Source organism: Gossypium hirsutum, chromosome A02 (genome assembly GCF_007990345.1).
Source record: "Gossypium hirsutum isolate 1008001.06 chromosome A02, Gossypium_hirsutum_v2.1, whole genome shotgun sequence".
NCBI classification, from domain to species: domain Eukaryota; kingdom Viridiplantae; phylum Streptophyta; class Magnoliopsida; order Malvales; family Malvaceae; genus Gossypium; species Gossypium hirsutum.
In genome coordinates this window covers 52,019,873-52,034,180 of record NC_053425.1, presented here as the reverse complement: position 1 = coordinate 52,034,180, position 14,308 = coordinate 52,019,873, and the positions used below count along the sequence as shown (strand labels likewise).

The 14,308-nt window shown below is 37.3% G+C and overlaps 1 non-coding gene across 1 annotated transcript; it reads left to right on the top strand.

The window, feature by feature from the left end:
* Window positions 1–12,628: 12,628 nt before the first annotated feature.
* Window positions 12,629–12,735, top strand: LOC121216813 (small nucleolar RNA R71). The gene has a single exon (XR_005913026.1). It is a non-coding gene; the product is annotated as a small nucleolar RNA R71 (small nucleolar RNA).
* The last annotated feature ends 1,573 nt before the right edge of the window (window positions 12,736–14,308 follow it).

Below are 14,308 nucleotides of genomic sequence, written 5' to 3'. Positions count from 1 at the left end.
AAAACAAGTCTAATATTCGATATTGAAGTTATGGATGTGTTCCATGTTCTGTATATGTATAAAATGTTTAACTTATATATATATAAACATGATATATATATGTATACATTTTGGGTTATACATTATTTATGCTACGTTGTGCATGTTAATTTTTTTTTTAAATTTAATATTGAATTGAGTTATAAGCATATATGTGATCTGAATCTTGAATTGCAATTTATAATGAACATTTGTATGAATAATAGTGTGATCGGTAATATCTTATAACCCTAATCCGGTGATGGATACGCGCTAAAGGTGTTACATTTACTTAGTAAATACACATTTTACTAATCCTTATTTACTAAGGGTTTCTTAGTACTCATGCGAGGTAACAAAGACATGTTAGGTTTGAAACAATTTAATCACACAAATCTAAAAACTATGCAGATAACAGAGCCTAGTTAGGAATGTTATGCAACCTGCAATTTAATCGGGTTAGGATATAAATTGAGCATGCACATTTCAATTATTTGTCCATTAGTCGTCGTCTGGTTAGGATAGCTCAGCTAATTTAAGTGCATTTCAATCGATCGCGTGATTTTGTGATAGGTTTTAAATATTTATAATTACTCGTTCTTAAACTAACTATTATCGTGATGTAGGCAAGTGTATCTATCGAACAGTAGTATAGTTTTAGCAAGATCAGATTGTCGAACCCAAAGGAACTAAAAGTACTAGTACTGACTGTCTTTTTATTATCTAGCCTAAGAATAAAGAGGTTTTGTTTTAATTAACTAATTATCTAAACTAAGAACACACAGAGAAAAGAATTAGGGAATTGCTTTTGGGAAAAAATCGATTGACTTAAGACAATACCTAAGGAAAAATCCACTTAGACTTTACTTGTTATTCTGGCTCCGAATCGGACGATTTATTCATTCAACTTGTTCCGTAGAGATCCCTAAGTTATGTTATTATCCCTATTCAAGACTAATAACGTCTAATCCCTAGATTGAATAACCGAGACTTTTCTTTAATTAGCACACTAGTGTCGCATTAACTCAATCTATGGATCCCCTTATTAGGTTTCACCCTAATCTGGCAAAATCTTGTCACCCTATGTCTAGGCGCGCAATCAACTCCGCTTAATTATGACAAATGTACTCTTAGACAAGGTCTATTCCTCCTCTAAATAAGAGCTTGTCTTGAATCAGTATCATGGGATATTAATACAAGAACTAAGAACACATAATTAAGAACAAGTTAAATATTTATCATACGATTTAGAAAATAATAACAAGATTCGTCTTAGGTTTCATTCCCCTTAGGTATTTAGGGGTTTTAGTTCATAACTAAATAAGAAAACATCTCAGAAGAATAAAGAATACAAAACATAAAGAAAACCCAAAACTCCTGAAGGGAAATTAAGGAGAGATCTTCAGTCTTGATTGAGGAATCCGGCTTCTGAGATGGATCAATCGGCTTCCTTAGAGTAATTCCTTACCCTCCATTTTTCGTCTCCTTTTTCCTTCTCCTCTAGGGTGTATTTATAGGCTTTGGGATGCCTAGAAGCCCTCAAAATTAGCCTTTTTCGAATTGGACTCAACTTGGGCTCGGTAGGGACACGCCTATGGCACACGCCCGTGTTCGATTACTTCAGGCCGTGCTCGAGCTTGCCAAATTGACTCGGCTATGTGGTCTGCCCGTGTGAGGAGGCCCAAGCCATTTTGATTTCATACTTTGGCCTATTTTCTCTGTTTTTGGCCCGTTTCTTGTTCCTTTTGCTCTCCTATGCTCTCCTAAGTATAAAACATGAAATTAAAGCATTAGGAGCATCGAATTCACCAATTCTAATGAGAAATCATCCATAAAATGCATTAAACATGGGGTAAAAATATGCATAATTTATGGTTTATCAAATACCCCCACACTTAAGCATTTGCTTGTCCTCAAGCAAAATTCTCAACTCATAATCAAAATAAATTCTTCTCAACTTATAATTTCTATCGATAATATCTTACATTAATCCATAAGTAATCATACATTGAGAATTCAACTAAAAGAACATAAATGTTTCAAACATTTCGAGTTGAGCATTTTAATCATGCAAACATAGGTGTCTCCCTTTATTTAAGTAATTACCTTTGATTCAGAATATCACAGAGTTTCACATCCTCACTAAAGATTCGCTCAAATCACTGAGGTGTTTAAGGACAATAAATACAGCGCTCAATAGTCAATAATGAAAAGTCATTACCATAGGGTTGCATGAAAATCAAATCTCCACCACTATAATTTAAGATGATACATCAATTAAAAGGTCTTTAGAGGGTTGTAATGAGGCTTGGTTAGGGGGTGTGGTCACAAGCTGAAAGAAAGGGTTAGAATCGAGATTGAATTGAAAAATTACCTAACTAGAAAAAGAGTTAATCATTACTTGCGTACAACAGAGCTTCTTCTCAAAATATTAAATTATAGATATGTATACATAGTTTTTTTTAAGAACAAGTTAAATAATATAGACTAACTATTAAGAACAAAACATAGCTAAGCAATCCATTCAACTCAAATCTCGACAAAAATAGGGATTAATTTAGGGGATTTCAACAATAATGGGTTAAAGGTTAATATTAAGGGTAATACAAGAAATGGCTTGTTAAGCTCAAGGGGGTTTGCTAGGGGTTAATCGTGAAGGTAGGCTTTTTATGGCATGAGTGGGTTAATCCTAAGTGCCTTAATCATTTTGACATATCAAATCAAATGGTGTGGTCTCGACATGCATAATCAAGCAAATTTTAGAATAACAGTTCAATACTGACGCATTAAAAGCAATAATAAAAGTGAGCATGAAAGAATTAATAGATGCTCAAAAAGTAATACCTAAACTTGTGAATTCCAATTTAAAGTAATACCTAAACTTTGGGGAAACAGCTTAAGATTTTGAATTCTTAAAAATTAACTCATCATGCTTGATTCTCTAATGTCTTAAAGCTTAAACAATCAATGCATAAATGCCTATGTTTCAATTCAAGACATATCAATCAAAATCATAAATCAATTAAAATTTATCCTAAATATGATATGAGAGCTTTTCAAGAGAACAAGGCAGTCATTCAAGGATTTTTCTGATAAGGAAATGAATGCCCCCTACACTTAAGATGTACATTGCCTCAATGTACAAAGATAGGTATTATAGAATATAAAAAAAAAGATAGGGAGGGAAGTGAAACTTCCTGTATGATGAATTCCTCGAACTAGAGTTTTGGAGAGTAATCGGTTTGAGAGTGGAGGATGATACTTCGGCGGTCATAGAGGTTCATTAGTCCATAAGTCCTGCGCCAAAAGAATATTAAATTTAGTGGTAGCTATGGTCGTGGTCAATCAAGACATGACAGTTGTGGAGAACCTTTCCCGGTGGAGTTTTAGTTCCTATGTGACGATGAGCTTAAGAGCTCTATATAATTGTGTTAAAATTAAAAACTTTTTAGGGGATATTAGGAAGAATAATTACTCAAAAAGGAATAACCGAAATTAATAATTAAAAATTAAATTTCTAAAATCTAATAAAAATAAAAAGTAATTTCAATAAAAATTAAAAACATAAAATAATAAATAAATATTTTTAAACATCTTCATCGCTGGATAGTTCGCGAGGTGGGACTGGCGATGAGATGTGAAGATGCTGACAAATCTGCTGTAGAGTAGCATCAATGTTGTCAAATCATTGAAAACACTGCTGCTCGAATCGGGTGAGGCGCTCAGAGATGTCAGCATATGAAGCTACAGCATGAACTGGACGAGAGGGTGGTGGTGGCTGAGTCGGTGGGTCCTCGTGCTGTAGGAGGACATTATCAGAAATGTCCTCGTAGGCCTCCTCCTCAGTAGATTGGGCGAGACGATACTGGGGAGGGTAGGTTCCTCGGTGCCTCTTGATCATCCTCATGCTAAGCGTGCTCGAGATGCCTTGTGGAGACATCTGGCCGATGAGGGTGAGGGGTGATTCTTGGGCCGCGGTGTTGAGGAGCCCAAAGTGTAGCGCCAGCCGAGTCACGTAGGGGCCAATGGAGATGACCCCCTTCTGATGCCGCTCCATCTAGTGCTGAATCGCAAGGTTGATGACATGTCCTTGCGACATGCACCATAAGAAGTAGAAGTCGTGGGTGTTGAGGACACCAGTGCTCTCTCGCCTCCCTGTTATCATGTGAGCTAAAATAGTGTGTAAGTACCTCAGGGATGGTGGGAGAACTGATGCCTTGGAGTGGCTAGGATTGTAGGAGGCCGTGCTAGGGGCCAAAGTGTGCCAGTACTTCGAGGGAGAGAAATGTATGTGGCGACTGAGAGCATGTAGTTCATTCTCCTCCTTGAACTCCTCCGTATATAAGCCTAGTACAGCACCAAACTCTGGGATGCTTAGCTGGTGGATTAATCCACCTAGGTGAAATTGAATCGTGCCGGGATCATCGTAGTTCGTCATTATGGTCTGAAGATAGAACGTTGATCATAGTTCCATCGTGAGCTCAAGGTATGTTAGCTTGATAATCTCAAAGACTAGCTCCCAAGGGTCGGTGGTTAAGAGGGCTCGAATCGAATCAGCCAACTGAACCTGTTCTACAGTAGCCCAGTCAATGCAGCGACTCGTAATTAAAGGTCGGGCCCGAAGTATTTGGAACAGTTCTTCCTAGGGCCCTCGGGGGAACTGTAGGAGAGGGTGACAAATTTTCACGGTGGGACCCACAGAAGAGGATGATCCCTTCCTCTTCTTTGAGGCAGGTACAGCGGTTTTCTTTCCTCGTGAAGATGACATCAAAAGGCCGTAATACAAAGAATAATAATAATAGGTAAACGAATTCTAAAAAAATAAAAGGCATGGATTTGGAACTAACTATTTCAGCCAATACTATTAATATGAAGCAAACTCAACCACAATAACAATGAGAATGAGAATGAGAATAGAAATGTAATGGGTATGAGGTTTTCCTAATCTCAATTTAACACGGGATGTATTATAACTAACTCAGGAATGCAAATTAAATGATATACATTGGCATGGTAATAGCATGAGAATAAACATAGTAATGTCATGGGTATGAGGTGTTCTTACCAACTTGATTTAACACAAAATGTATGATAACTAACCTAAGATTGCAAATTAAATGATAGTAAAATGAAAAATAGTTCAAAAATATGAAGTTTATGTTGATAATAAGCATTAGAAATAAGTAAAATAGAAGTGAAAGAAGTAAACAAACGCTAAGGGAAAGAGATTGAGCGTCAGAAATGAAGTGGGAAGCAGCGCACGGGCATGGCAGAGAGGCCGTGTGAAGTTGCAGCGGCTAGGGTTAGGGTTTTTGAATGGGGAAGAAAGTGAATAGTGTAGGGTATTTATAAATTTTGGGCCACACAGCCAGGGCACACACCCGTGTCCCCCAATTTCAGCCCGTATGATTTGCGAATTTCAAATTTGGGTGCGTCTGACATTTAGTGCACGCCTGTGCTCCTCGGGTGTGTAGGTTCACACGGCCGTGTCGTACAGCCGTGTCTAGCTTCGTTCGCTTCTCTCACACCCGTGTGTGCAAGCCTTACACCCGTGTTAATTTAACAGGTTCGACCACGGGTGTTCCACAAGGGCATGTCGCACGCCCGTGTTGTTTTAACAGGTTCACCCACGGTTCTTCCACACGGGCGTGTCGTACGCCCGTGTTGTTTTGGCAGGCTTGACCACGGCCATATCGCACAACCGTGGTGTTTAATCATTGCCCGTGTTGGGGAATCTTTTGCCCTATTTTCACATGGCCTTAAGCACGCCCGTGTGCTTGGCTGTGTCTCTGTGGAAACACCTGTATTCAAGATTTTTATTAGTAAGTTAGGAGTTATGTAACACCCCGTACCCGAGACCGTTGCCGGAGTCGGACACGAGGGGTTCACAGACTAAATTCGCTTACTATCGCAGTCCATTTTAAAATTTTCCAGGCAGTTGGCTAACTGCGACACTGTCACCTTAAAAATCATATCTTGAGTTTCACAACTCGAAAATCAGTTTCGTAATTTTTCCCTGAAACTAGACTCATATTCCCATCTACATATTTTTTCTAGAATTTTTTGTCAGGCCAATTAGTACAGTTTATTAGTCAAATTCTCCCATGTTACAGGGATCGTCTACACTGACCTTTGCGCCTTACGACTTGGATATCTCCCTGTACAGAGCTTCAATACTGATGCCGTTTGTTTCTATAGAAACTAGACTCAGATAGGAATCTATACATGTATGGCATGACTCCTAATTATCTTTGGTTAATTTATAATGAATTTCCAAAGTCGGAACAGGGAATCCAGAAACTGTTCTGGCCCTGTCTCACGAGAACCTGAATATCTCTTAACATACTGTTCATATGATCGTTTCGTTACTTTCCTATGAAAATAGATTCATCAAGGTTCGTTTACATAATTTATTCATTATTTAATTCCAATCCCACTATTTTTAGTGATTTTCCAAATCTACATCACTGCTGCTGCCAGCATCTACCTTTAAGGTAGACTTTACCTATTTCATAGTTTCCATGATTCAACTAGCCCTTTTAGCATAAATAGCACAAATTATGATAGTGATTAACCATTCCATACCAAATGATTATAAAATTATGCTCAAACATATATAAGCCATTTTCGCATGGCTATATACATTAACCAAAATATTCTTCCGCCACTAGTCTATTTTATACATGCCATAAGATAATCCAAAACATAGCAGTACCAAACAGTGGATAGTGATAGTGTGACTAATTGCTGACGATCCCCAAGCCTGTAGCTTCGCAATGAGATCTATAAAACAGAGGAAACAGAGTAAACGGAGTAAGCATTACAATGCTTAGTAAGTTTTAAGCAGGGTCAACAGATAACAATCAAATTATAACATAGTTGTTCGTATTTTTATTTCACTCTTCCTTCGGGCATACCATCCCTTTACCGAATATGCACATCTCATCATATACAATAGGCAGATAAACTTTCACATAAAAGTGAGCTCATGTGACATAGATACATCGTATGATTTCACATCGCCTCTCACACTGATCTGATGTCACATAATCATAGGAATAGTCTCATAGATTGCTCTCGTATGCATCACATAACTACCTTATGATTTAGTGCAAATCAAGCTCACATATAAACTTGGAGTACATACCTGTTTAACCTTTCGCATTGAATGTATTTATAAGCAATTCTTATTACGAAGTCTTACCCGGACATAATCTCCACACGAAGTTATCGGGTCTTACCCGGACAAAATTCCCACACGTAATCATCGGGTCTTTAGAGCTCGGATATAGTACGAGCACAAAGCTTACGGACATTAATCAGTGATAATATTCTCGCATAAAGCCTGCGGGGTTTTAACCCGGATATAGTACTGACACAAATGCCCTTCGGGACTTATCACATTTATGCACTTTCACATCCATCACGTTGGCCACTCGGCCCTGTCACATATATACACTTTCACATTCATCACATCGGCCACTAGGCCTTATCACATATATACACTTTCACATTCATCACATCGGCCATTAGGCCTTATTACATATATACACTTTCACATTCATCACATCGGCTATTAGGCCTTATCACATATATACACTTTCACATTCATCACATCGGCTATTAGGCCTTATCACACATATACACTTTCACATTCATCACATCGGCTATTAGGCCTTATCACATATATATACACTTTCACATTCATCACATCGGCTATTAGGCCTTATCACACATATACACTTTCACATTCATCACATCGGCTATTAGGCCTTATCACACATACACACTTTCACATTCATCACATCGGCCATTAGGCCTTATCACACATATACACTTTCACATTCATCACATCGGCCATTAGGCCTTATCACACATATACACTTTCACATTCATCACATCGGCCATTAGGCCTTATCACATATATATACACTTTCACATTCATCACATCGGCCATTAGGCCTTACTATCATTTCATATTCGAATACTCATAAACTTACAATATCACGATTTAGAATTCAAGTATGGGTTTAATCAATAGCTTATGAGCAACTAAAACAAGTTTATCAAGGTTCACAACATAATCTCAAATTCAGCACAAGCTGTTTTTCCTGCGCAATAGTCACTAAATTATTTATAACTAGAGCTACAAAACTCCAAATCACTTTCCGTTAATTTTTCCTGAATATAGACTCGTATATCTTCCATCAATAAAATTGCCAGAATTTTAGGTTTGGCCAATCAATACCAGATTTTTCTTAAAGTTTCCCCTATTTCACTGTTTGACTAATCTGACCACTCTTCACTACGAATCAAATTTCTCATTTTACAGAATTCAAAATGTGTTGTATTTGATTTCATTTGAAACTAGACTCATTAAGGAGTCTAAGCATATAAACTTTATCTTATAACCATTTTTGTACAATTTATAATGATTTTCTAAAAACAGAACAGAGGATTTCAGTGTCATTCTGCGCTGTCTCACACAACTTTAAGTATCTCATTATCGGAAATTCCTTTGCTTACACGGTTTCTTTTATAAGAAACTAGACTCATTAAGCTTTAATTTCATGTCTCATACAGCCTCTAATTCAAATCCATAAATTTATGGTGATTTTCTAAAGTCACGTTACTGCTGCTGTCCTAAGCAGACTATTTCAAATTACCCTTGAATTCCCAAGCTCAAACACTTAAGAACTTACCATTTGAGCTTAGAACATATCATGGCCACATCATATCTTATTAAATCAACTCATCGTGTCCTATTATAATTGAATTTACTCAACGTTTAATCACTTAAAACTTACCTCGGAAGTGGTCGACGACTAGATATCCACGGCTATTTGTTTACTTTCTCTTTTCCCCCATCCAACTTTGATCCTCTTTGCTCTTAAGCTTAAGTAAAACAATAGATTTGCTTAAGTACTTAACTAATATTATTCACTTAACAATCACATTTGGCAATCACATATCATTTAATCTACATCTAAACCAATAGATTTCAATATGTATCATATTTAATAAAACATGCCATGATTCGATTTCATGCTTATTTAATTTTTATCTAATTCACATTCTAAATAAAAGTTTATCAAGCTTCCATCTTCATTTAACTATGTACCATTTAGAACTATCAATACTTTACACCCTTTAACAAATTATAATCAATTGCCAAATGCATCTTTGACAATTTAAACCACACAACTCAAATTCTTACAATTTAAGCTTAGAAATTTCTATTCATGTAAATTTTAGCAACATGGAGTCCATTAAACACTCCAAAATTCCATTTGAACAACAATTGTTCAACCTTCTAGCATAATTTCAATCTGGACAGCAAGCATTATTTAACATTCAGGCTGTTTTATTAGACCATCCTAATAGCTTAATTAACACCAATTTATAGCCCCTTGAACAATGAATTAAACCCATACGACTAGCAACAAAAACTAATATTTAACAACCATTGTTTTCTTTTATTTCAAACATGCAGCAGACCAATTCCTCCACATATTACAGCACATTCAAATCAGCATTTACATGCTGGAACAATTTGTTTTCAAGCTGGAGTTTCCAGCAGTTATTTATGCATTTAATTGTCACATTGTTATGTCACTACTAACAACTGAAACTTAGTAAGAATAACATAATATTTTAGCTATTAGACTCAATTTATCAACCCCTAATCGGCATGAAAATAGAACCATTAATTTGTTCAAATTTTGGACAGCATAACGAAGGCACAAAATTGGACAGTAGTAATTTTTACAACTAATCAAAGAGCTTTTCTTTTCTACCACCCGCATCCATGCCTTCCAACCACAATCCATCATCATTTTTCTTTACAACAAAGTTAAAGATAGAGGGGAGCTTAGAAAACTTACCAACTTAGGATACAACTCTTAAACAAGCTAAATCCTTAGTTTCCTTCAACATGCAAACTGTCTCCATTTTTCTTTTTGTTGCAGCCCTCTTCCTCTTCTTCGATGGATTACCGAGTTACTAGAAATTTCAACTACCTAACTAGCTAAAATCATAGTTTTTCCTCCTTCTAGCCATCTTCTAAGCCAAAAATTAAAGCAACCAAACTTTCTTCTTCCTCCCTCAAGTCACGGCAATAGGGGGAGCAAGGATGAGACAACTTTGTTTTCATCACCCCTCCCTTTTTATTACTTTATTACTAACCTTTTATTTTATTATTTCTAACATAAATCACTAACACAAAAATGTTTATAATAGGCTTTAACCCATAGCATGGCCGGCCACTACTTGTCATAGGTGGAAATTTGACATGCAAGCCCATTATTTTCATAACATGCACTAATAGGTCCTTATAGATTAACCTATCACCTTTTAAAAGTGCCACACATAAGTCCTATTAATTAAATTCACATGCAATCGACTAAATCGAAGCTCAAAACTTTCACACATTTATCTTAGACAATAAATATCATGTTCAAATAATTTGGTTACTCGGTTTAGCGGTCCCGAAACCGCTTTCCGACTAGGGTCAAATTAGGGGTGTCACAAGTTAAATACCAAAATTTAAAGAAATTAATATTTTTAGTGCTCGGGTTACCTCTCGAGAAGTGCTTATTTATAATCTAAGCTCGACTTACCTCTCCAGTGAATGGTCATGGTGGTTTGAGGAGTTTATACTCCTCATTCCTGCTATCAAACTCATCAAAATAAGGTTTTAATCGGGTGTTGTTTACCTTAAAAGTGCCGAACTTGGGATGACTCACCTCTACCGTACCGAATGGAAAAATACTGAGTACAGTAAGAGGGATTTCCTCATCCGATATGATAGTGACAATGTGGGGATCTGCAGCATTTAATAAGACCTTATCACCAACCTTAATTTGATTTTGAGAGGTCTCAGGCTCGTTTTGGCGTAGTTACGGTTTATCGTGTGTTCTCAGTTTTTGTGTTCGCCATTCATCTAGCTCCTCTACTTGCAGCCTTCGTTCTTCATGAATAGAACCTCTACTATTGTTCGAGAGTGGCTCATATACTTCCTTCAGACTTATCTCCTGCAAAGTGGGTTGTATCATGTGGTCAGTTTTAATAGAACGGTTTAGACGATCACCTTCAATTTCTGATGTGTTGTCAGAATTGCGAGCTTGAAGGGTGAGTGTTTCGTCTCCTATGCGAAGCGTGAGTTCACCTGTGCCAACATCAATAATTGTTTTAGTAGTTGCTAAAAAGGGCCTTTCTAGGATTAAAGGAGTATTGCTATCCTCCTCTATGTCTAAAACAATGAAGTCAACGGGAAATATAAATTTATCGATTTTGACTAGCACATCTTCAATAATACCCCTAGGAAATATTATAGTTTTATTTGCTAATTGAATGCTCATCCTAGTCTGTTTGGGTTTCCCGAGACATAGTTGTTTGAACATTTTAAAAGGCATGCCGTTGATACTAGCCCCTAAATTAACTAATGCATTATTAACATCTAAACTACCAATTAAGCAAGGAATTGTAAAACTCCCTAGATTTTTTAGTTTGTTCGGTAGCTTATTTTTCAGAATAGCTGAGCACACTGGGTTTAGCCCCACATGCGACGCCTCGTCCAACATCCACTTATTTGCTAAAAGCTCTTTTAAGAATTTCATTGCGTTTGGCATCTGCGATAGAGCTTCAATAAACGGTAAGTTAATATGTATTTTTTTAATAGTTTAAGGAATTTACCAAATTGTTCATCTGAGTGGTCTTTCCTTATCGCGTTGGGGTATGGCACATGAGGTTTATATTCGACAGTCACTAGTTTGTTTGTATTTTGATCTACCTCACCTTAACCTTTGCTTACCACAGTTTCTTGCCTCGGTTCTGGTTCAGGCTCCACAAATCCTTCTTCATCTTGAATTTAATCGTGTTGAGTTGTTCCCTTAGGTTGGGTTCAGTATTACTTGGCAAACTACCTTGTGGTCGTTCGGAGATTAGTTTGGAAAGCTAGCCTATCTAAGTTTTGAGCCCTTGGATCGACGCTTGTTGATTTTTAAGTGTTGTCTCAGTGTTCTGAAAACTGGTTTCTGACACTAATATAAACTTTGAGAGCATCTCTTCAAGGTTTGGCTTCTGTTCCTATTGGTAGGGTGATTGCTGAAAACCCAGAGAATGTTGTGGTCTTTGATTTCCTTGGCCTCCCCACGAAAAATTGGGATGGTTCCTCCAACCGGCATTATAAGTGTTACTATATGGATTGTTTTGAGGTCGAGGATTATTACCCATGTAGTTTAATTGCTCGTTATCCATGTTATGGCTATAAGGTTGATATTCTGAATGGCTTGTTCCACCGCTACTTACTTCGCAATGCATTACTGGGTGAACCTATGAAGAACTAAGAAAACCATCAATCTTTTTAGTCAAGAGTTCTACCTGAGTTAACAGCATGGTAACTGAATCAACGTTATAAACACCGGCTATTTTTGTCGGCTTTGTCCTCATGACTTGCCACTGATAGTTATTCAGTGACATCTCCTCAATAAACTCATAGGCATTTTCAGGTGTTTTATTATTGATGGTTCCGCCAGCAACTGCGTCAACCATTTGCCAAGTCGAAGGATTCAGACTATTGTGAAATGTTTGAACTTAGAGCCAAAGTGGTAACCCATGGTGAGGGCACCTTCTCAGGAAATCCTTGTATCTCTCCCATGCATCGTAAAGGGTTTCTAAATCCATCTACACAAAAGAAGAGATGTCATTACGTAATTTAGCTGTTTTAGCTGGCGGAAAATATTTTAGTAAGAATTTTTCAGTCATTTATTCCCAAGTAGTAATTGACCCTCGTGGTAATGAGTTCAACCACTGTTTAGCTTTGTTCCTTAATGAAAAAGGGAATAACCGAAGACAAATGGCATCATAAAAAATGCCATTGATTTTAAATGTATCGCAAAATTCCAGAATATGTGCTTATGCAATAAGGTAAGGTCATAGCTTATGCTTCAAGGCAACTAAAGCCACATGAGAAGAATTACCCGATGCATGATTTAAAGTTGGCTACCATCATATTCGCGTTGAAAATTTGGAGACACCATCTGTATGGCGAGAAATGTCAAGTATTCACCGACCATAAGATCTTAAAGTACTTGATGACTCAAACGGAATTTAATTTGCAGCAATAAAGGATTACGAGTTCATTATCGACTACCACCCGGGAAAAGCGAACGTGGTCGCCGATACATTAAGTAAAAAATCATTATTTGTGCTGAAAGCAATGAATACCAATATGTCTTTGTCTGATTATGGTTCAGTTCTAACAGAGTTGAGAGCTAGACCGACGTTTCTTCAAGAGATCCAAGAAGTTCAGAAAGATGATGAGAAATTACAAGCCAGGAGAACTCAGTGTGAGTTAGGAATTGAATCAGATTTTTGTATTAGTACCGATGGATGTATAATGTTTCAAAGACAGAGTTTGTGTACCCAAGAACAATGATCTTATTTATAAGATTACGAGAGAGGCACATAGTGGTTGTTTTTCTGTCCACCCGGGAAGTATGAAAATGTACAACGACCTAAACAAAATGTATTGGTGGTAGGGTATGGAAAGAGGCATTTCAGAGTTTGTGTCTAAGTGCCTAGTGTGTCAGCAACTGAAGGTTGAACACCAAGTACCTTCGGGTTTACTTCAGCTTATCATGGTCCCCGAGTGGAAGTGGGATCGGATCACTATGGATTTTGTGATGGGTTTGCTGGTAACCCCAAAGAAAAAGGATGTTGTTTGGGCTGTTGTGGATAGGCTAACCAAGTCTGCACATTTTATACCAGTACGTACCGACTACTCCCTTGAGAGATTAACCGACTTGTACGTTTTCGAGATTGTGAGGCTTCATGGAGTGCTGTTGTCAATTATCTCAGATCGAGACTCGAGGTTTTGGAAAAAGTTACAAGAGCATTGGGAACAAAGTTGAGTTTTAGCACAGCTTTCCATCCACAAATCGACAGTCAATCAGAGAGAGTAATTCAGATATTAAAGGACATGTTACGGTCTTTCGTCATTAGGTTCCAGGGCTGTTAGGAAAAGTATCTACCATTGGTTGAATTTGTATATAATAAAAGTTATCAGACAAGTCTCAAAATGGCACCTTATAAGGCTTTGTATGGGCGAAAGTGTCGAACGCCTTTATATTGGACTGAGCTCAGAGAGAGTCAGGTTCACGGGGTCGATTTAGTCAGGGAGACTAAAGAGAAAGTTAAAGTAATTCGTGACAGCTTGAAGGCCGCCTCGGATAGAAAGAAATCCTATGCAGATTTGAAACGAAAGGAAATTGAATTTCAAGTCAGTGAT